The sequence below is a fragment of the Patella vulgata genome, chromosome 6, assembly GCF_932274485.2.
Source record: "Patella vulgata chromosome 6, xgPatVulg1.2, whole genome shotgun sequence".
Lineage (NCBI taxonomy): Eukaryota > Metazoa > Mollusca > Gastropoda > Patellidae > Patella > Patella vulgata.
In genome coordinates, this window is record NC_065884.2 from 44,657,257 (window position 1) to 44,678,507 (window position 21,251).

At 34.7% G+C, this 21,251-nt stretch overlaps 1 protein-coding gene across 2 annotated transcripts in view; it reads left to right on the forward strand.

Moving 5' to 3' along the window:
* Window positions 1-21,251, forward strand: part of LOC126824374 (uncharacterized) — an 85,441-nt gene that overhangs the window by 11,340 nt on the left and 52,850 nt on the right. The window contains exon 1 of one of the 2 annotated variants that reach the window (XM_050553593.2): window positions 17,899-18,008. The exons of the other annotated variant lie outside the window; for it this stretch is intronic. The gene's annotated coding sequence lies outside the window, so the exon portion shown is untranslated. Of the gene's footprint in view, window positions 1-17,898; window positions 18,009-21,251 lie in introns of those variants that run through there. 2 annotated transcript variants of the gene reach the window in all.

Sequence of the window (21,251 nt, forward strand, 5' to 3'; positions counted from 1 at the left end):
AGGTTGTACGTGACAAGGAGTAGCGTCGGCTGTCCAACCTCGTGGGTTTTCTCAGGGTCCCCCGGTTTCCTCCCACTGCTAAAGATTCCTAAGCGCAAGCGAATTATTGAAATAAAATTGAACCATGTGTTAGTCCCGAAATGACGTATTTGTGTCGACTGGACGTTAAACCCCATCTCTCTCTCTACTCTCTCTCACTCTCTATCTCCTATTGCAAAACTAACGACAATAACTCGAAATAAATAGTAAAAATTGTACTTTTAATAAATGAGTGTCCAAAACTGTCTAAAACAGAAGAATATGGAACATATACAAGCTTAGGATTAAAATAATTATATGATAATATTTGATATGATGTTAAATTGCACATAAGAAACATGCTTAAATACAGAAGATGATACGGACAAAGCAAGAACGCGTGTTAACTATTATATATCGTTACATTAAAGATAAATGGAAAACAAAATGACGTCAAACGTTAGTTTAATATCGAATCTTGGGAAACATTAAAGATACATTATGGGAGATTAGATAAAGAGCTGGCAGTTCTCACATATAATAGTTAAAAACTAGATAATGTAAAGGGTATTTGCTGAATATGTCAGTCAAATTGATCCACTCTGAACCGAGAATTTAGCTATTGAATTTTCGGCCTAGACTCGACCATTATTACTAAAGTCGGTACGATAAAAACAAAGTCTCGATTATCCACTTCATGATTAATAATTTAGATAACATTTCAGGCCTAAAAAAGACCTGCAATAGGCATATTTAGCTCTTGCATAATGTATGATTAAGTATAAACCAAAACAGTTAAAAAACATGAAAGATTAGTGAGATATCAATTCGGACATTGGTCAATTGCTATTTTGACTAAAAATTAAATAGTATTAAAAAAAATTCAAAGATACACCATAACACTTGTAAAAACATCGAGCACAATGGACAATCGCCCCATTGAACATGAATTTATCCCATGATGTTAATCTCTCTTCAAAAGACAGAATGACTAATACATTTACGATGTTTTTGTTCTTAAGCAACCATAAAGGAATCAATAAATCGTTCGGTCTATGTTCATTAAGATGGTCATATATTGACAACAACAGCGTTGTTTATATGCCTTTTTCCTAAGGCAATAGTTCATTGAGAATCTGAAAATACACTGTCTTTGTGTACCGTTATTCACATATCTCGTCAACAATGTCTCCTTTCTCCCCATTATCTACCACTTGCGGTAATGTTTTCATCAAATTATTACATATTACATATTACATATTATGCATCGGTTCAAGCGAAAAAATATCAGATAAACGTATCCTCTAGGGTCCCTGTTTTCACTAGAAGCTTATTTTATAAGGGCCGAGAATTCATATCAATTTGATATCTTATCAGTCTGTTTTTATCGTCTTTATGATACACTCCACTGTCGACCCAACTGTTTGATTTGGTGTTGTATTTGTTTAGATATATTTTTACTTACGATGCCCAGGTCCATAGCTAAGATTATGGTAAAATAGGACAATATTGGATAACCATCCATTCCCTTACCCACGTATTTTGTATTACATTTTAAAACTGTAAATGCCATTATACATTGCAATATAAACATTGTCGTGATTACATCATTCTGTATAGTTAGTAGATTGATTATAAAATATGAAACAAAATTTTGATAGGTGTGGCATGCATAAGATGTTTATACTTATGAGTAAGACTGGCTTCCAGTCTAGGGAAAATATAACTATCGTTTGTAATTTATTTCTACATTTCGCCTCTTCAGAACGCGAAAATTGTAAAGTAGAAGTTAGACCAAATGTGAGACGACAGCACACTATACACAAACCAAATAGGAAACTAAGAAATAAATACACCGCGATAATAGTGTTCCCCGATTCGTGACTTCTTTTCGGCTTGCATTGTGCCGATGTTAGCCGACTTGCAGTAGTAATGTAGGTGCAACGTCTGTGAGTAATACCAAAATGAAACATTGCCATAATTTTGATCAATTTTTGGCGACATTTTGGTTCCTTTTGATACTTGCGCATGTCGGATCGTAACTTCCTGAATTATGGCCCCTGATTGTACGAAAAATCGCATTTTAGCTTGTGGTCCCTCTAGAGGTCACAATTATTATCCGATTTAAAAAACCGTTCGAATATATCACCGTTACACCGGATAAAATGGCCGCCCCTCGTACGCAAATAGTGTAAAAATATGGTATACCAAGGTTGTCGACTCTGTAGAGGTCACAATTTTGATGAAACCTGAAATACATGTTTATAACCCAAAGATCTTGGATCCTGTCGATATTCTGGCATATCGGATCGTATTATGGTCCTTTGTTGTACGAAAAATCGTGTTTTTAGTTTGTGGTCCCTCTAGAGGTCACACATAATGTAGGTTGAGTTCAAGTTTCGTAAAAATCGGACCAAAACTGCTTGAGAAAATGACCGCCCCTCGTACGCAAATTACATGTACTGTAAAAAAATATGGTACAACAAGGTTGTGTACCCTCTAGAGGTCACAATTTTTTGATCCGATTTTGGTGAAACTTGAAATACATGTTTATAACCCAAAGATCTTAGTTCCTTTCGATATTCGCGCATATCGGATTGTAACTTCCTGAATTATGGCCCTTGAATGTACAAAAAATCACGTTTTTAACTTGCGTCCATGTAGAGGTCACAATTTTTATCCGATTTTTAAAAAAATGTGAATATATAAACAATTATTATCCGCTTTCAAAAAAAACGTTCGAATATATCACTGTTACACCGTAATGTTTATTGAGTTCAAATTTCGTGAAAATCATACCAAAACTGCTGGACAAAATGGCCGTCCCTTGTACGCAAATTACTGTAAAAATATGGTACAAAAAGGTTTATAACCCAAAGATCTCGGTTACTTTCGATATTCGCGCATATCGGACCGTAACTTCCTGAATTATGGCCCCTGACTGTACGAAAAATATCGTTTTTAGCTTGTGGACCCTATAGAGGTCATATTTTTTTATCCGATTTAAAAAATCGTCTTATTATATCACCGTTACACCCTAAGAACGACTGAGTTCGAATTTCGTGTAAATCGCAAATAGCGTAAAAATATGGTATATCAAGGTTGTGGACCATATAGAGGTCACAATTTTCATCCGATTTTGTTGAAACTTGATATGCGTGTTTATAACCCAAAGAGCTTGGTTCCTTCTAATATTCGCGCATATCGGATCTTAACTTCCTGAATTATGGCCCCTGATTTTACGAAAAATCGCGTTTTTAGCTGGTGGACCCACTGCGGTTACAATTTTTATCCGATTTAAAATAAAAAGCGTTCCATTCTATCACCGTTACACCAAAACTGCCGGACAAATTGGTAGCTCATTGTAGTCAAATAGTGTAAAAGTATGTAATACCAAGGTTGTGGACCTTTCTCTATCTCTATCTCTTACAAAATATGGGCGTATCTTGCCTGGAAACCGCTGTTTTTTTAGGAAAGGATTTTGATAAATTTGGAATAAACCTTAATGTCACAGTCACTTGCATAGGTTCTTACATCAATCCGATTGGTCGATTCTTTGAAACGCAATAACATTAGACCTAATGAATGTATTTTTAAATACGGCCATTATCACAGACAGCAATATCCATGTATATTTAATAAGCTTACTGGAATGTCGTTGGTCTATCCTTTGAATGTAGTTCGGACAACAATTCCAGCAATACATATTTAATTAGCATACTGGAATGCCTTTGGTTGACCCTTTGAAATTCAGTTCGAACACCAATTCTATTAATGCATATCTAATTAGCATAATGGAATGGATTTGGCTGACTCGTGAGGATGTAGTAACTTGACTTCTAAATGTAGAGATATCTTTGTAGACCTGTGTGGTTAATACAGTAATGACATCTGTGTTTATTTTATTACACAACTGCAACCTGGTTGGTTGATCATTTGAAATGTAATAAATGTGGTTCAAGTAGCCTAGGCTTTTGATAACACCGGAAATAAACCTTCATTATATCAGTCCCTCACATAAATTCCATATAAATGCCAACTTAACTATGAATATATGTTCATAATAAGCCTCCACTCGGGGCCCGATATCAATGCCATCTGCGTATTTAATTATCACATTTTAATCTGAATGTCTAGTGTTGCGTTTATTTCTAAAATATTAGAAGGGGATCACAGCTGACTAAGTTTTGTCATCCAATACAGACTGGTCGCATTAAACCTGCTAATAGCCTGCTAGTGAAGTGTTTATTAACCCTAATCACCAACTCACGCCCACCTGTTATAAAGATTTACGTTAAGAGTTAAAGAGCATGCCGGTAACCCGAGTAACCCGAGTCCACACTTCAATGTTAAGTGTAAACAATAGAATATCGACTGATAATCTCTTACATAATTCCGTTAGAGCTAATCGCTAACGTGCACGCTGACTGTCTCTCTTAATCTTTTATCTCTATTTGCTTTAACGGTTTGAACGTCACTAACTGGTCGGTACAGTGACAAACAAGTAGGGGAAATAATGCTAATAGCCTTCCAAATCCACTTCTAGGTATCTGTCAGTCGTGAGTGCTGATGTAATAGATTTAAAAGAGTTCAGGATAATCTTTTCTGTCTGGGATTATATAGAATCCGGTTAGTTTGGTGACTGTACCGTGTTAATGTTACCATTAATGTAACCACGTGATTGCAAATCTGTCGAACAGCCTGTAATGTGTTTACAGTGCGTTTAAGAGTACCTAGTCTGACTAGACTTGTGGTCAAGTGTATAAAATATTTCTCGAAAGTGTTACAACTTAAACATGAATTATTCACTTAACGAAACGTGTCATATTCATGCTATTTGCTTCTTACTAACTTTGAAAACTTCAAGAGGAACAAATTACCTTTGCTTTTTCCTTAGTTTTTTTGTTGTTTAATATTTCGTTGTACATATTATTCTATGGCGTTTAAGAAGGTTGTTATGATTATATGATCCATTTACTTCAATGACGCGAAATCCTTGATTCGAGTTACACTTGAATTCCATTTTTATATGTTGATTTGTTCTGTGGGATGACAACCTGTCCTCAATGAAAATTGTACGTCTATAGATGAAGCCAGTGGTGGATTATAACCAATGTTGTGTTCCACTGTCGACCCAATAAGCCAAAAATGGAACTAAAATTAGTAAACAGGGCGATTTCTGCTTAAATACACATTTAACCGTAAAGAACCTGTCCTGTCACCAATCCAAATAACAGCTCAATCGATTTCAGTACTTTAATTTGGCCTACACCAAAGAGTTTTAGAGCCTTTAATCACACCATTCAAGTAAAATTTGAAATGTTAAACTTGAAATGCTAGAATCCGCTTTAAAATGTTAATCACGGCTGGAAGCCATAAAGCTGTTTATTTTATTGCTGGGTGGACGTAATATAACCATGTATGTCCTAAGGAAAATATAAATATTACTTTCAGTTATATTTTACCGCCAACCCCACTACAAACATGCGATTACGATTTCAGTTTGATCCCCATATTTACGATATAATAAATGAAGACGAATAGCCCTTTAAGATTACTAGTTTTGCAAATGACGCCATTTTTAATAGCAATCAGACGTCCAAATGATTATCGAGCTCTTAAAATCAACGGAAATAATGTATAAACGTGTGCGTTTCAACAATGTATAACAGATACATCCACATATTAATGTTTCCCTAGATAATTAAGGTGCGTGCGTCTAAATGCGTACAAGATTGCCCGTTATAACAGTGATTTGTTTTATAGTTGATTTCTAATGTCTAAAACGCAACAGCTTAGACGATAACCTTTAACTGTATTTACTTTTATCCTACAACCAATAAAATCAGTTGATGATACTGTATGTAGATATTTTATCATCCATTAAACCTTTTAATATTGCAACATAACATTCAGACTATAATGTTCAATATATCACACAGATTACCACATTGGATTTTATATAGAGACACTTCCATGCATCCACAAGGCTTCTTGTCAAATTAAAATTTGTGATTTTATTAAAAAGCACAAAAAAGACTCTAAATGTCTAGAAAGCCGTAGTGATTCTCAAAATCCCTGAACGTATTTTGGTGTATTGTTAATGCCCTGCAAACTACAATATTGCGAAAGTTGAATCTATAAAAGTAATAAAAGCCTAAAAATTGTTCAATTACATTCAGAATTTACAAAGATATGAAGAATTGAAAGGATATTGTCAACACACGTCATCGCCACCTATAAGTTTCGCTACAGCTTTTAATGGGCCCCTTTCTAATCCGACGGAATCCCGTCGGTAAATTGTCGACAATTGTTATTTTGATTTCTTAATTTTTATTAAAATAAATGTTAAATAATCAGTTAGAGTACATTTTAGCGTATATTCGGCCACAGAAAATTCTGTATTTTCCGCAAAAGTCTTTAATAGGTTTATATGTGTTTAAAGAAGGGATAAACCCATAGACACATATACTACTCGAAACCAGATTACTCTTTATTCCGCCTCATGTTGTATTGAATGAATTCAGTACTTTAATGAACTGAGCACTAAGGCAATATATTCTAAGTTAGAGACATTAAAGATTGACTAGCAGACAAGTTAGTGTTCATTGTGTAGAATTTAATTCTTTCTTTTGTCAGTTTGCCTTTCCATTTCCTTGGAAAAGAATCGATTTCTATGGTACTGGTTTCTGTGTCTATTTGTTTCATCATTTTGGCTTTCGATATATCTGCCTTTCGTTCGATTAATATTAATTCTAGACGAGGAGAATATAATTACCTTGAAAGTATCTAATGTTGTAGGCAAAATGGTATTATTTATGTAATCTTTTATTCCTTTGATCTTGTTGTTGTCATGCATGGTTTCTGAATTGTAGTTATTGCTTGTCTATATATAATTGCTCTACACATTTGTTACTGTACTTGCTTGAAAACGTTGAGAGAATACTCTTCGAAACGTCGCCCAAATAAATCAGTAATTGTTCTTCCATAAGTATGTGTTATAGTTTATTAATCTTCTTCCATCACAAAGTGACTGTACTTCTGGCTTATGTTTACACCAGTTTGCCATTTTGTTATACACACGAAACAACCTAACCAGAGAGACTCGGCTTGTTTTTGTCTGCTTAGGCAAGTCGGTAAATTAAGATTGTTTTGATCAAATCAAATCGCCATGGGCGATCGACTCATTATACGAATACTCTCGGGAATTGATAAATTTATGATTTATCATAAGTTTTAATGAAACCCCGTCTTCCATGACGTTACTGAATTTATAGTGTGGGATCAAAATAATGGTATATAATAGTATAAATTTCTACCAATATTTGATTTATGGTACTACAGGATGTCAGTTAGAGACATCATAGAGATGAGAGTGTTTTAAGTTACGTACATTGTCTAGACAGAAACCCGATATATGGTCAAATAATTTTGATTATTTGAACGCCCTGATGACTTAAGCTGCTGGCAGTATTCCCAGATACTAGATGGCTTTTGGGTGTATCAGGCGGTAGCTCACTAACCAGGAAGCCCCGGTTAGTGGAGCAGGGTGGGGGCATGGCAAGGAAGTGTATAGTCGTTTGGATGGAACGGAAAACCGAGGTCGTGTGTATTCGTTTGCGTGAACGTAAAAGATCACTTGATAGAATTCGATGAAGAGTTGCCTATATGTGACTATATGTTCAAAATCCTCCCCACCCCAAGCATATTGCATGTCGTATGTCCGTCTTCATTAGCCCAGTTGGAGTAGACAAGTAACACATTAAACCCCATTTCATTTCAAGATGGCTTATTTTTATGGAGCTGTATAACTATGTCCCGTTTCAGATTATTTCTAGGCAACTGTCCTTCCAGATATATTTGATACATATTTTTAACGTTAAAATTTAGATGTAGTGTGAAACTAAAGTCAACGATATGAAATCGTTCACGTGGCATTGAAAAGCAAATTTAGTCCACTAAAACACACCACAAAATTTCTGTATATCGCTAACTTTAAAAAGAACGTCTTCAAATGTACTCTAATCCTCCAAATTGTAGATTTGCAAACAATAAAACTAAATCAACTCTGAAAAGATCTGTTTAAGAAAGAGGTTTGGTGGATACTGGATCTACAGAAGATTTATCATCTAGATGAAGGTAATGTTGTTGACCACATGACATTTCATTAAAAGATACTAAATACGTGCTTTTCTGACCCCAGCATTTAATCATGACCGACAGCATTGTACCAGTTTGGTAATCTCATCAGCGAGAAGAGTTTCCATTAGCTATTATACTGATTAATTGGTTGTGAGCGTGAGGTTATTCATATATACCATTCTACTATACACTTACCTACAAATTATTTCTTTTTCCTTATACATGGTTATATATCAGATCATGTCTACATTTACCGTTTGGCAATTACAACCGAGCCCTTTCCCGCCATATTAAATGATTACCGGATGCAAACTAACAACGCAAACACACGTTAAACGAGACCACAGAAAATCCTTATCCCAGTTCTCTAATCACTGCGGTAAAATCAGCACGGTGAGCTGTGACGTTTTAACATGGTGCATTAGCGGTGTCGAGGTGCAATCTGAAACCTTTCCCGCCATATTAAATGATCACGGGATATAGACTGACGGACAACGTAAACAGAAACCCCTCATCACAGTTCACCAAATACTGCAGTAAAACTAACATGGTGACCTTTATACATGGCGCATTAGCGGCGTCGAGGTACAATATGAAATTGACGTATCACCTGCAAATCATTTTGCACCATACTTCAATAAACTTGCAAGTCGCTATAATCCGGGTTATGATGTCGACGTTGATTGCTATCGTCACCATAATTGAATTTTCGGCCTAGTTTCGAGCATCATTACTAAAGTCGCTACGATAAAAAATACATAGTCTCGATTATCAATTTCATGATTAAATCAAGAATGAAAGTGGAGCAGCAAATGGTATGGATAAGTTAATTAATGTCTAATTAATAAGTTAGATAACATTTCAGGCCTAAAGATAGACCTGCAAATAGGGAGATTTAGCTCTTGCATAATTTATTGGTGTCAGCCATTATCACGTATGTGATAGAACTGGTTATACAAGTTCCATATATAATTTTAACACAGAGATCATTGCTACGATAGATGCGTTATGAAGATTAAAACTATATCTAGAAGGTGTAATTTATGTGATAATGACTGACATCAATATTGTCCTTTAACGAGAAAAAGGCGACTGATCACAAAAGAATAGATGACTCGAAAATGTTTACCACGTTTTACTTGTGCCAGGCCTTATAGGAATGCAATCTTTCCCAAAGCTTAACCCAAGGTGGAGTCCCAGTCGGGTCTGGCCAAGATGTTTTATCTTGGGTCTGACGCTATGAAGTATAAAGGGGATAAAAGTAATTATTGGAACAGCATAACGAGTTGGATATCAAACCAGCACCAGTTTTACTTTTTGCTGGATAAATGATCTAGAGTATCAGTCTTCGTTGTGAGATAAAGCAGTGGTGGCTAAGTCAATGAACTCTGAAGAGTAAGTCATATTATTCAAGCCGTTTAATCCTGGTAGGTATATGTGTGCACTCTATTTGAAAAACATTTTATACATCATCCATGTAAATATTAGCAAATACATCACCGTTAATGATTTGTTGTCTTTACTAGACCACGCTGGTTCAGTGGCTAGGGCGCTGGCTAAGTAACCTGGAGGGCAGGGCTTCGATCCCGTGGTATTGACCATGAAAGTTATCCGGGATTTTACAGCGTGTCAGTGATGCAGGACATGGGTCTGGTAAGGAACAGCGATTAGTCGTTCGTGTAGCGTGCACGTATAGAATGAATTCAATTGCTGTCCGGGTAAAGTTTTCCTCATAGCACAATGTATAGTGTATGCCCTTCTTCGTCAGCTCAACTTGTGCAGAAAAGTAGGACGTTAAAACGCATTTATTTCGTTAATAATTCATTACTATCCTTTTATATTCAATAAGAGACTGTGAGAGGATATCTGACAATTCAAAACAGAAATTGACTGTCACTAGAAAAGAGAAAACGAAAAAATATAGAAAAAGTCCGTGCGTTACCATGATTTTATTAAGTATAGAATGAATAAAAACAAGGGAATGTACGGACTATTTCTATTTTTTTTGTTTTCCCTTATGTAGTGACATTCAATTACTGCTTTTTAATTATCAGATATCCTCTCACAGTCTCATATAACAACGTTTGGTTACTTCAGTATCTGTTATCACTCGTTACTTCAGTCAGTTATAGAGAAGGATAATTCGTGTTTTCCTTTTGCGTTCGTCACTTCCCTTTCTTGAAATCTACATAATGCGTCCATCGTAGCAATTATCTTTGTGTTGAAATAATATTTGGAACTTGTTTAACCAGTGCTATTACATATGTGATGATGACTGACACCAATATTGTCATTTAAAGTGTGCTGCCACTTTCGAAAACAACTGATACTACATGTACTTTGAAGTTCGGGCAGCAAATGGTGTTGCATTTTCTTTATATTCAATTCATGTTTGTGTGGAATTCTTTATCTCAAGGGATTTAAAAGTAATCATTACTAACAAATTTGTGTTGTGTTATTGTCAATTTGAATTATTGTGTTTAGTATAAAATAAAGGAATATCACAATTTTCTTTCTTTGATCAAAATGATAACATTACGTTTGGAGGATTGGTTACATACAAAAACAGGATTCGGGTTATCATTAGAGTCTGTACCTAGGGAATTAATATAACAAGTTATTATTGAATTACTATGAACATTTTGTTTTGATACATATATTAATTGTTGAGATAACTTTCGTCCAATTGAGCTTGTCATTTATTCCAAGATTGCACAGCGTGGCAACTCGTCCCGGAATGAGTCAAATATTGTAAAACAAAATATAGCACAACATACGGTAGTACAACAAAATATAGCACAACTTAGTACAATAACAGAGCGCAACAAAATTTTGTACAACACATTATAGTACAACGAAATATTTTACATATAGTAGCCAACATCAAAATATATATAGTACCACAAAGACTAGGCACTTTAAAGGGGGAATATATACGAATCTTTCATTGACAAATATCAAAAGGATGAGGCACAAGTTTCAAAAACATAGGATAGCCCTTTCTATACGTTAGAACATTACATTTTAAACAAGATAGCGAAATAATTTATACAGTAAGGATTTATATATGTAAAAGATTGTATTAGATAATAAATAGTGTAAGTAAATTAAATAACAAAGCGAAAATTTACGGAAGTAGTAAGGACGTAATAATTATACTTATATGATATTGGGTACAAAAGGAGAAGAAAATGTTATCGATCACATGTTTAATTAATTTCATTTAACCTTTTGAAGAGTTTTGTGAACTTTTGTATTCATTTCATTTGACAATTACAAAATATCTATATTATAGTCTGATAAACTATTTAATAGCTCCATACCAACTGCATCATACCAGTGCAGGAAATGTTCAGAATATTCTATAGATTTACTTCAGGAACATTTAGGATCATTTACTACATTAATATAATATAAACCAATTTGCAATTAACTACATCCATGACGTATTGTAGTATGAATCATATTTTCAAGTCTATTACTTGGAGCCATATTCATTGAAAAATGTATTTTTGTTTATATTGATATAATATGACAGATTGGGCGGCGTTGGTTGAATACATGTAATGGATTATCGAAAAAAATTCACAATCCCCAGCATTTGTTTAGAAGAAAGACATAGATTCCTAAATTCACATTTACTGCGAAATTTTAAACCTAGACTTACTACCTGTAAAAATTGCATCTCTGAAGGATGTTATATTGTTCACCTTTTGTAAACACGATATAGTGGATGTTCAACTCGTCTATACCGAAATGGTGTTAATTCTATAAACAATAGAGTTAATTGGAATTGTTTAAATTAACCACTTTGCGGTGTAGAGTATAGTAGGATAGCAACCCGGGAAGGTTGTTTATCAGTAATAGTAACAAGTTTCAATGGTTTTAACTTGACAAACTGGTGATATATAATTCCAGGAAACTTGTCTACTAACCATAAACTTATAGCCTTACCAGTTGTTCCTACTTTTAGTTCCAGCCCCCGTATAGTATAGAGACTGATTATTAGACAGGGATCGTCCTCCTATTGAAGATCCACCCACTTAGTGATGTTGGCTTATTTTGATTCCCCCTGCAGCCGTCCGTGCTAATATAATTTGTACCACGGCCTCTCTTCGATGTTGTAGCCCATTTAACCATGTCATTAAAAAATATACATGTACGAGAGAGAATATGCTTTAGTCTGATAAACACTCCTCGTATATTGTTTAAAGTAATTACGGTTCCTCTAGACGAACAATAATTGATTTTTAAGCTCAGCCGAAACCAAAACCAAGCAATATTATAAAGGTGATAATGACATGTTTAGACAATATAAGACTCGTTTGTTTATGTCTAGTATCTAATTTATACCGTTACCATATTAACACCAGTATTGACTAAATATCATCTAATTTTAATATCATGTTGTATTGATTTTATTTTTTTTATATAGTCTGGTTTGTTTACGTCGAGTTTCTAGCTGATACCATTACCATATTAACACCAGTATTGACTAAATATCTCGAATTTTAATATGTTAGGAATATAAATTTATTAACGCGGATAAAATAAGCCTATACACTTTTGAACGGAAATGTCACAACTGAAATAATCCATTTATATTGTACACGATGGCGTTTCTTTATCACGTCTCGGGATCCATCAAATCAACTATATTAAATTTCCTTGAACAAGAATCGGGGGATTGGCTAAAAATTACCAGAAATCGCAATGTACAAAAACAGGTAGATTAAGCTCGTCACATTATACTATAGTATATTAAAGAAGTGACAGAAGGTCGTCGTTTCTGGAGCTGAAAAAATGTAATAATACAATCGTCAATATACATGACTGCCTTAAGGTGTAAGAATATATATACGTCTATCCAATCACGGAGTCCATGTCTGATTGTAAGAAAAGTAGGTGATATGTTTCAAGGCTGTATAGTTATAGAACTGTGAGATTACAAGACCTTGGGATAGTAAGACTTACCAATCACTGCAACTATTCTATACAACTACACCAAATCACATATACATTATTCATACTTGGGTAGTATTAGGTACTCACTTGGAAACGTAGACAGTTTCGAGGTTAAATCTGTGAAAACTACAGTTTAAAGGCTATAGCTGTATGCTATGGAACCTTGCTTTTAAAATAGACGAAAATGGGCCAATACAGATCGTTTTTTTCATACTTTCGATGGCCTACACTACATGAAGATCTGACAAGTTGTACCCGAAGGTCGTGTCAGGGGTCGTACGAGCGGTTTTTGACCCTATGACGTCAGATATTGATTAATCAAACAGCGTTGACGTTTCTAGTGGTTTACCCAGTTTCGTACATGACACGCCAAAAAGTCACTGTTTCATTGGATTATCCCTCGATTCAACCAAAATGGCGGTAATATAACAACTCTTGTAGTAAAGACCACTAAAACGAAATTTTAAACTATAAAAAACGAAACGAAATAGGATCTGTGTTTTAATCAGATTGAAAATGGGCCGAAAAGCAATAAAAATGCACATAAACTTCTTTGTGTAATTTCTATTCAGTTATACGTTAATCGAAATGTGTGAACAATCCCAATTAAGTGGCAGTCGTTTTCACCGGGTTAGTCTAGTCTACAAATTTATCTTCTTTTTCTATATTGTTCGTTTGTGGATCAGCGGGGAGGGATAACGTTTTACACCAAACAAATTGGAAAATAAACCGTTGCAGTTTGGTTCAATGATATACGGAAAAGGCAAAATGACGCAATTAACATAATTCAATATGGCGGTCCTCAGTAATTGACGGGGAGCGCTGTCTCGGAACCAGTGTGTTTTAGTGGTGAACGAATAACTTTTTTTCTTTTTAAATCTTTCAAACATAAAATGGTTATATAGGCGAAACGCACAGAAAAAATGTAATTTTCACATAAAAGTATTTCTTTCAAAATGGCTGTCAAATTTGGTAATAAAATTTCTTTTTCTCTATATAAACAGCGAGAATCTGGTAAGATATAACTTTTACTATGTCTTTTATATGGTTTTAGATGATGTCTCTGAATTTAAAGATAAATTTCGGAAATCCAACCTAGCAGCAATTCAAAATGGCAATTAAAATGGAATCCAAAATTTTAATTAATGGTCACCTTTTTCTGTTGGATATAACTTTTAACACGCCATCTGACACGGTTTTCGTTGTGGCTCGGTTCAATTCTTGTCTCAAACTTGAATTTCGCGAATCCATGGTAGCAGAAATTCAAAATGGCAGAATTTTAATTAATCGCCGTTTGCTTCCGTTGGATATGGATTGTAATATGTTTAATATAAGGGTTTTGGTGTTCCTGAGCTCAATTTCTACCCTAAAAGCTAAATATGAATTGTCCAGATTGTGTAAATTTCAAATGACAATCAAAATAGAATCCAAAACGTCGATTTTTGTTCTCGTGGATATTGATTCTAAAATAAACTTTTTAGGGTTACTGAATTCAATATTGGGTTCAAAAATTAATTTCCGATAAGATTGTCAGAAATAAAAGTGTGAGTAAGCTAGAAATAGTCATTTATAGTCAGGTTTTCTGGCTTATATTAACGCGCGGCGATCTTAATAATTCATAAAAAACGACGTAAATTCATGACTAAAAGGGGACAACAAACTCGCAAGAACATTAACTGGTTTAGGGACGCCTGAAACTACCATACCTCTTTTCAGTCCATGCTAGAAAAGGGAGGGGAAAGAGGATGTTAAAACATGTTGCAAATTTCCGCATAATTAAAGGAGCTAAATCGCTAATATTTGGGACCTAGAAATTGACACAATTAATAATGTAAATTGATTTACATGTACATTCAATCTTTTCTGTTTTTACTGTAATTTCTATTCAGTTATGTTCGGCGAAATACGCGAGAAGTCTCAATTGAATGACAACTTTAGCGTCTGGTTATTCCAGTCTACACTGATGGTATTTATTGCGCATGCTCCCCAGATAAGAATATGACGTCACCGTTTGACATGACTGGTGGAATATGTCTAGCTTCGTTCTTTGAGTCCCTTGTTACAAATGGCACTGAAACGCACTATATTTTGCCTTAAATGTTGGATATCTGAAGCCCAACTTTTCCCTATAAGATCACAAGACAAAATGTTGATTTGAATTGACAAATAATTCGTGTTTTTAATGTCGAAGATTTTTGATGATATTGAGTTAGAGACTTATCAGCTTTAATTACCAGTAATAATACGCTATACAAACTGATAATTCGAACATTATTTTACAGCTACAGGACAAAAGTGTTTCCGCTTTATACAATAAAACGTTCAAACGTGTTACAAATTTCCATATTACATGGTAGACCTTAAATTAACATATACATTTACAATTGGTTATATTGGTCGAGTAATTTACAGCTACAAGCAAATTTCCTTTCTATCGAAAATCCCAATAAACAATTTATTTTTAGTTCGAGGGAAAAGGGCTGCAAGTGGTAGGTCATGATTAAATGTTATTTAAATGTGTATTTTCATAAACATATTATGCAAATAGATGATCAATGGAAGTCCGCCTGGATATAAAATATGATTTTGTGTGAAATGGGTGTCCTGTACACAAATAGGATTACTGACATCAAATAACCGGTTCTACAAATTTGGGCATATGTTTATTTGTACCCACCATGAGCCACGAGAGAATAACTCCCTTCTCAGGTAATTCCTATGCGGAACAAACGTTTGCGTTTCATCGAAAATTACAATAAACGATTTATTTTTAATTCGAGAGAAAAGTGCTACGGGTGGTAGGCCATATTTAAACCGGTGATTACTATGGGTCTATATACCAGGGACGGGCTATTGACCCCTGACCCTTGCTCCCGCTCGAAGGGCGAGGGCGTCCGGCCTGGGACGAAATTTTGAAAACTGACTAGAGTATAACAATTCATCAAGAACAGCGTAAATTCGTGACTAAAGGGGGACCCCAAACTACGCGAAAACATTAACTAGTTGAGGGACCGCTAAAACTAGCATACATGTGAATGGTTTATTTACAGGAACTATGCCATTTTATTACCAAAATTGGTAGCAATTCTTAACAAATGGCCGGCATCTTGTGCAAAATGCCTTTTTATTGTATTGTTTTGGTCAAATTTGTTGTGTTCGGAACATTTCGTCTCTATAACCACTTTTTATTGTAGGATTTGTAAAAAAAAAAAAATCTATTTTTTATCTCTCCACTGCAACCCAATGGTTACGAGACATCGCTCTCAGAAGCTTCCCGGAGACTCAGAAGCTTCTCGGAGACCGCCATATTGAATTATGTTAATTACGCGTCATTTGGCCATGACCGACTTATATAATATGTATAATATAAATAGTTTGTTTGGGGTCACTCCTCTTTTGAGATTAACTTGCCCCGCCTATTGTAAGATATGTTTTGTTTTGTTCATCAAGAATCCTCATTACAAATGCGCTCTTGATCATTGAAAACCCGAAATGATTTCAAAATGTTCACGGTGTCTTAAATATTGGATATCAGGAGCCCATATTTTCACGGTAAGATTCCAACATTAATCATGATTGAAATGGACCAATATTGAATTTTAATATGTGTTATTAAATGTCGAATATTAAGGATAATATTGAGTTAGAGTTTACACCGTTATATACATTTCACTTGTTTCATACATTTCTTGCCGTCTGTCAACAATGACATTTGTTATTGGTGTTCATATTTTAGGGGAAAAGAATATTAAAGCAAAACAAAAATGGTTCAATACGATGACTGGCCAAAGTAAGTAGTTTTACCAATTACTGCTGTTTTATCCTTGTCCACGTTGTAAAGAATGTTAAAAAAGAGCTTAGGCTGGATGTTATGAAATGTTTTAAAAAGAGAAGCACCATGTAACAGTATTATATTCCTGCTATTAGTGTTATTAAACACGTATCTCAGTTAGCCATTTAAATCAGATGTAGCAATATAGTTTCCCTTTCTGCTAATGAGAGAGCCACGGTGGCTCAGTGAGTAAGGGACTGGCTAACTAACCAGAAGGTCCTATGTTCGATCACGATCTTAGCTGAGGAAGTTCATCGGGACTTTTCAGTAATGTTTTCCACTTGTCAGAGGTACAGGGTGGGGATCTTGGCAAGTTATACCATCTAGTTGATCGGATGCACGTAAAAGAACCATGGAATTAGGTGAACTGTCCGGCTAAGATTTTCGCCATAACACATTTTATGGCATAGTTTATGCCCATCTTCATTTGACCAGTTGAAGCAGAAAAGTATGACGTTAAACTCAGTTTCATTTCATTTTGGTAAACGAGTGCTATTAGCCTAATTAACAATCTGATGCAATTTCTAACACACAATCATTTCAACATTTGTGTGTGCATAACCTTTGATATTATATACACTCTGTCACAGTAAACACATATTGTAATACGATGAATGATCTCGAGTTATGGCCCATAACGACATATTTATATTGAACAGCTCATCTCTTATACTTTATGAACGCCGGGGAGTCAATGGAATTAATTGATTGCGTTAGAGCCATTTACCTAATTACGCTCTGTTCCTTTGTTAAATAGCATTATTTTATAATATTACTGACACGGCTTATTGGGAATGTGCTGGTTAGCGCTGTTATTATCATTATTCAAATTACTCTAATAGCAAAGTAGTGGTGCCATATGAATATTCATTAAACAAAATATTAATAGTTAAATGTTTGACTCATGTTTCCGTTGCCAATACTCGCTTTAACGTAACAAATTTCAATCCCGCAGTGTCTATAAAACCGCGGACACCTCGGGAAAGCAGCGTAAAGAAATACACGGTGGGTGTAAGGATACATTTAAATCTTGTGAATCGATATGGTTGAGGTAAGCGCACTTTTATTACTGGTATTGACAAAATGGATTCATTCATTTTTATTTTCTAAAATATATCACCAATTTTAGAAATTATAATGCTTGATAAAGATTATAATTTCGTATGATAAATACCTAGTAGATAATTATGCTGTAACAATTACCAATCATTTCCTTTTCATTCGATATATTTGGTTGATTGTTAACGCTGGGAATGCCACGGATTTAGAAAATTAGATTCATTATTAACACAGAGAGTCATTATCCTTTTAGAGAGTGTGTATTACTGTTGCCATGTTCGTACGTAAGTGAGTTGAGGAGCTTGTGTGAAAAACGCCTCTATTCTTGACTTGGATAAAGGTTGATAAATTTAATGTCAGATGTTGTTTTTTTTAAAAAAAAAAAAACCCAGACAAAGTCAATTCTAAAAGATGTTATTCTGTACAAAGTCCTCTATTGACAACCACTTCGATTATTATTTTCTATTAGTAAGTACAGGGGGACTGCACCACATAAAATTTACACAAAAACAAATACACGGACAAGACATCACACTTAGAAAAACACAAACCGACAAACAATTAAAAAAAAAGTGAACGGATCCGGGGGCTAGCGGTAAGTGTCCACTACGCTGTACAGTCCCGGGTCTGTGGTGACACAGACTTCACTCAAATTTGAAAACAATCAGGAATACAACCCAAAGAAACCATTATGTAATGCGAGCATGAGTCACGATCTGCCATATGCTACAAGAAATACGAATGTAGTAAAAATCAACTATACAAGTAACCACATCGGTGAAATGTATATAAAAAAAGTCCAAACCTAAATTTTAATGCTCTAAAATCAATCAAGAAACGTTTCAGTATTCAATGGAATCGAGTTATATTGAATACATATAGGGCACATGTTCCATCCGTTACAAAACAAAAAACAAAACTGAATACAAAGAAGCAAATAGGAAATGTAGACTGTCTCGAAAGACAGCCGTCTGCTGACTGAGTGGCGTGGCGTTATTTTGGGAATGACGTCATAACTTAAAAGGTGATAATAAAATCACAATAAAAAGGGCGATAATCCAGATAAAATAACGTTAAAAGCTATATAAACTATAAGTTTTAGCGACTAATCGGAATTATTAAGTTATGTAATGCTAAAAAAAAATTTCTTGTAGAATAATTTATGTACCGCTAAGAATGGGGAATATCAGTACAGATTCCTTATCCAAACGATATTTCCAAACTTACTAATCTTCAACATACCAAGACTGACATTTCTTGATTTTTTTGCGTGCAATGATGCAGTTAAATGATGCCATTTTATTACACCTATCTATATTTATTCTCTAATTTGAGCTATTATAGCTAATGGATATAGACAACCAAATATCCCCCCCCCCCTCTTACCAACCCCCTTGACTTTAATGTTAATTCTCTTTACCCAGCCCCGTCTTCATTAGCCCAGTTCGGAGCAAAACAGTAGGGCGTTAAACCCCCATTTCATTTCATTTCTTTGCCCAGCTTCAAATTGTCAATGGCACGTTTACGAGCTGGCATACGTCTTCATCGGACCTCAGTTTTTCGTCTAAATTCTACTCTTCCGGAAATTCTGGGTCATTTTTTCGCCAACACTAGATCGAGCCCCGGACCTCCTGGTTAGTAAGCTAGCGTCTTATAGACTGAACCACGTGCTTAAAACATGTCAAAAAAGCCGTAAAATACATGGCATCTATACACACAGGCCTACCTAGTTAAAGAATAATCCTAAATCCTATAATTCACTTGTATCAGTTGAGAAATGGGCAAATATATCATTTTCTTTTAAAATCCAACGTTGCTTTTTAAAGTGTTATTATCGCTCAATCAAGCATCATTATCCTCATCTGTTTAACCATGGACCTTGACAATCGAGACAACTCCCTCTTCCATTATGTAGACCTAGTTATCCAGCGAAAAGAAATGATACAATTGGCGAGTAGAAATTATTTCAAATTTTTATGTGAATGTTTTTTAAGTGCTAGAATGATTATTATTGTTGTATAGTAGTGATTTGACAACCTATGAAGTAATAGATATATAAATAGTTATGTTTTGACATTCTTAGAAAATATGCAATTATCGCTTTGATAACATACATGTACATGTATACCACAGGCTCCACACCAGCTTTAGAACACATAGAATAAAATTCATATTACAGAGAAATTACACATAAATTAATGTGTTCCCATGCTACAGATACTATCCAATACGTGTATATTTGTTTTATTTAATTGTTGATAACTCCCAACTGCATCGTCAGGATACTAGGAATATGCTCTTTACTGTAACGGTTACAGAAAAGTAATGCATATTAAATTTCCACGTTCTTCATCGTGGATCTAGACGCATATCTCTTCGATGGCATGGTAAAAGAGATCTGTAATCATGGGGTTTGACAGCGATGGATAGGTCTGTCTTAAAAACAAAATTTGTATTGAAACGTATTTAAATACATCCAACGTGACTATATATTCAGATCAGGGCAAATCGAGACTAAGTTTTTGCCTATCAGTAAAGACTCCCAAATTACTGTACGAATTTCATGATAGGTATTCCACCTTGATTTGGAATTTGTATACTTCCGAAGCCTAACTTACTAGGTAGAACACGAACGTCTAGGCTAGGCGATCTCCACCGCAGTAGAAATTCGTCAGCAGGTATATGAATTTCAAATTAAAATGATTCAAAATATTTTGAAATGTTTGGGAAATAGTAAGGAAATTGCAAAATCCCAGTTGCAAATAATAGAAATGTCATATTCTGGTTCAAAATTTGATCTATTTGCTCTTCCATATTGACATGAAGGGATTGATTACTATCAATAATAAATTTGCAATGGAATCTGTCAAAGTATATCACTTGGGTGAAAACCCCATCTACAATGTCGTCAGATTAATTGATTTACGATAGGCCAAGTAGACATCGAATTTTCTCCATGACTGTACTCAACATCTATTTTAACTTTGATAAATTTCTTGCTTCGATTGAATTTGGTGCGCCATTAATCACTTTGTGATAGGTCGAATTAAAACTGTACACATACCAACACTTGCTTGATGAATGCTGAAAAGAAAAAAAACCTAATAGTCAAAGAATCCGAAGATTTTACAGAAGAGATCTAATTTACGTTATAAGAAACGACACACACAGGGCTCGATTTCCTAACAGTAAGCCATTGGCCTACGGCCCACTGAAACTATGCAGCTTGGCAGCG